Here is a 4,164-nt window from a genome sequence, read left to right as displayed (position 1 = left end):
TATTTTTTAATTTTGTTGTCCAATTAAAAGCTTTCCCCTTTTTCTACAAGGATTTTATGGGGTAAGCTACTATAGGGAACCCCTCTATAAAATGACAGTAATAAATTTCTAGTCCCACAGAGAATTGAATGTTTGCAACATTTTTAAGAATATGCCATTCCATGATAGCCTTAATATTTTTAGGATCTATAGTTACAAGTAAAATGTGTCATACAAGTAAAATTGCAAAGGAGAGAAAAGTAATATTTCTCCATACCTTCAAAAGGAGAACAATGAAAATGCACTTTTAGAACCTAGAATATTCTTATACAATGAGAAACAACTTAGCCTCTTATTTTTAGTATGCTCTTCTCCCATCACCTTTGGTTATAATATCTTTAAAGGCTCCACCACTGGGTATCATAGGTAAGACATGCTCCTAGTGTGGCACAATAACATCCAACAAATATGGCCTAGGGGTCTCGACACTTGTGAAATGGCCTCCTTGACATTTACTTTCTTTGTTACCCTAGTTGTTGGTATATTACATGCTTTTGCCATCTTCAAAATATTGGGGAAAATCTCAGATTCAGCAGATGGATCTCCAAGGTACTTATGTGATTTTTTTGATTTGTAAATGCAATCTTCCCATTGAACCACGATGCCCAAGTGCTGATTGTTCAATATAATCATCTTAACAAACAAGTTTTCTACCCTAATGGTGGCCAATTCTCACACATTCATAAGAAAACTGCCATCTCCATATATGTTAGCAACATTCTCCTTTGGATTGGCCATGAAAACTCCCAGTGCTACAGGCAATCCAAATCCCATAGCCTCGAGACCCCCTGATCTTAGCCACAGTTGAAGTCTCTCATATTAAAACCATGGGGATACCCACATCTAGTGTTAGCCCACTCCAATACTGATTATAGCAATACCATTAATTAGTTCACATAGAAGTTGAATGGAAAACTAGGGAGGAATGACATCCCCAAAATCTTGGAAACTCAAAGGCCATCTTCTTTTTCTATTCTCATAAATCTGCATTCTAGCCAGAAAACTCTAGATTATCATACTTACCTTTATTGATCAATGAATTAAGGCCTTGGAGAGTGAAGATGAAATTTGAGAAAAGGGACATACAAGGCTATTTATTCTTACGATCTCTGACAGATCAATGTCAATGTGCACAATGCTAGCCCAGATAAAAAAAAAGCCTCTAGTTTAACATAACTCGATCATCAAACTGGACTCTAAACACCAGGAGGAGATTTGTATGATCCAATGCATAATTGGCATAAACATTCCCATGCATTCCAAGCATATGCAAGATCAGTTCATGTGATGTGGGAAAAGCACCCAATCCCATCAAATTACTAGCCATAGGAATGCCAGTAAACTTGACGAATTCATGAAGCTCCTTGCTAGCATTGAGGCAGTCACCACCCACATAAAGAACGGGCTTCTGAGAAGCAAAGAGAAAGCAAAGTATCTGCTTTAAGTGCAACTCCCAAGGGGGCTTAGGTGGCCTCTGGATATAGGTGTGAAGTGCCATGTGGGAACAACCATTTCTTGTTGGACATCCTTGGGGATATCAATGAGAATAGGGCCAGGCCTCCCAGATGCAGTGATGAAGAATGATTCTTTAATAACGTGAGGAATATCACCCACGTCTAGTATGAGATAATTATGTTTGTTAATGGACCTACTGACTTCCACTATAGGGGTCTCCTAGAATGCATCGGTGCCCATCATTCTCCTAGGGACTTGACCTATAATGGCTACCAAGGGAATATTGTCCATGGATTCATCTGCAAGACCACTTACCAAATTGGTGGCACTAGGCACCGAAATCGCTATGTGGACCCCAAACTTCCCTGATGACCTCACATACCCCTCCGTTATGAAGATATCCCCTTGTTCATGCCTTCAGAGAACATTCCTTATCTTTTTGGACCTCATCAGTTCCTAGTGAATTTCCATCGATGCATTTCCTGGATGCGTGAAAACATGCTCCACTCCTTCCCGTTCTAGAGCTTCCACCAGAATATTTGCCTCCTTCCTCACCTCCCCCTCTATGTAACATGGAACAAAGTTGCTAAATTTTGTCGTTTCCTCTGCAACGTTTTCTATAATAGGAGAAGAGGAAGATTGGTTCTTCGCCATCAGAGGAATCCAAGACCTATTCTTATGTTTTGTCGAATTTGGGCAATCTTTTGAGATTAATGAAAACTTATTCTCCTTGATCCTAGAACAAGACGATGATGATATAGTACCATAACTCTTTTTCCATATGGGGATTCCGTGGTTGGAATTACTCAACCTTGTAGGAGCCATTGTTTACCTCCCTCTCTTACTTGGAGCTCTAACTACAACCACTAATGGAAACCTCAACCTTTCCTATGGGCACCTAGTGGCTGTATGAATGGGAGACGACAACATGTACGTTTCTCCACCCTTTATTTTAATCTATGAAACATTATTTAATCCATAACAAAGGATTACATAAACACAATTTTTAATGGTTGCGTGTCTTGCGCAAACTACACGTAGCTCTATATTTTTAAATGCACTCTATACTTATACATTCATCACATGTGACACCATATAATTGTTCTGGGGCAAAATCAATATGTGTCAGGGTTGGAATCACAAAATAGAAACACAAACATGTCTAATTTTATGGTTTCCACACTTGCCTAACCCCGTTTTCACAATGCGAAGGGACAATCAATAACTCTTGTATGTAGCACCTCTTTTTTTTTACTTCATTATGCCATGTTGTATCTAATAACTCTTTTTTCTGAATCCATTTTTCATGCTTGTGACATATTTCTATACTCCATTTGAACATTAATATGCCATGGTACAACAAATTTTTGATTTGAATGTTACACAATAGAAGTCTTATTATATGTTTATACTAGCATGATTTTAAAGATGTGGAGAAATTTAGGGTTTAAGGGTTGCATTTGATAGTTTAGTATGAGGGTGATGGTTGATGTGTGACTATTGGTGATGTGTGATTCTGTTTTCAACTTAGAGTTGATATGTAATATTTTTAAAATAAAATTTAAATATTCTCAATGTCAACTATAATAAAGAAACAAAAATGATTTGGGGGCAAAATTGCAGGGCGGATCCATTACTGATTTATTTCAACGATTTATTTCAATGAAAAATGTTGAAGGACATATCCCCCTGCCCATTAGGCCCTATATGGAGAAACGAGCGTTCAAGTACTATTGGTATAGAGAATATGCTAGATAGGTTACTGGTTCACTTATCAATGTACATGAGACCAAAAAAATTGGTTTCTTCATCCTCTTTTGCAGTGATCTTAGACCATGATGCAATCTTCTTAGAATGGAATGGGGAGCATGAGGTTAGAGCATTGCCTTTCAAATTTTTCATTCATGGCTCCAAGAGAAGGAGATAACTGATCGAATTCGCGAGTCTTGGATGCAACCAATTTTGGCATAACTCTCCTTGAAGATGGATATGCTATCTCATAATCTTGGGTGTCTGAAGAATATGGTCAAATCATGGGTTACTGAGTGAAAGAGGTAACACATACAAGATCTTGTCAACATAGAAAATAAAATAACTAGCTTGAGGGATCTATCACTCCCAAATTTCTTTTTATAACAAATTAAGAGGTCAATTTTGGAGTTCTTGGTTTGGAAGGACAAGATATTGAAGCTTCAGGAAGATGAATAGAGAATCAAAAGTAGATTGGCTTGGGTGCAAGGTGGTGATAAAAGCACCAAATATTTCCACAAGGTAACATCTAAAAGAAAAAGTACAAACACAATCTGGCACATCTGTGATGCAGAGGAATGACTTCTGATGTCTCTTTAGGATATACAACAAGAGGTTTTCTATTACTTCAGGAAGAAATACTTGACACGAGATGCTTCCAACATAGAAGAACAAATGGAATTCACCCAATTTGGATGTTTGGAAAGAAGCGTCTCTGCACAAAAGTTGCATGGCGTCCTGAAAGAACTAGCTAAGGATAAGAGTTCAGGATTGGACGGGTGGCCAATGGAGTTATTTTTATTTTTATTTTACCTTATGTTGTCTGACCTCACTAAAATGGTGGAAGAATCCTAACTACAGGTCATATCTCAGGTGTGATCAATGCTACATTTCTCACTCTCATTCCAAAGAAAACTTATT

General features: G+C 37.8%; 1 pseudogene; it reads right to left on the bottom strand.

The window, feature by feature from the left end:
• Window positions 1-337: 337 nt before the first annotated feature.
• Window positions 338-2,148, bottom strand: LOC149142044 (acetolactate synthase, chloroplastic-like; annotated as a pseudogene).
• Between the last annotated feature and the right edge of the window lie 2,016 nt (window positions 2,149-4,164).

Source organism: Pinus tabuliformis, chromosome X (assembly GCF_031772625.1).
Source record: "Pinus tabuliformis cultivar Carrire ecotype Pingquan chromosome X, CPIR1, whole genome shotgun sequence".
In the NCBI taxonomy this organism is placed as follows: domain Eukaryota; kingdom Viridiplantae; phylum Streptophyta; class Pinopsida; order Pinales; family Pinaceae; genus Pinus; species Pinus tabuliformis.
This window is presented reverse-complemented; position numbering and strand designations above follow the sequence as displayed.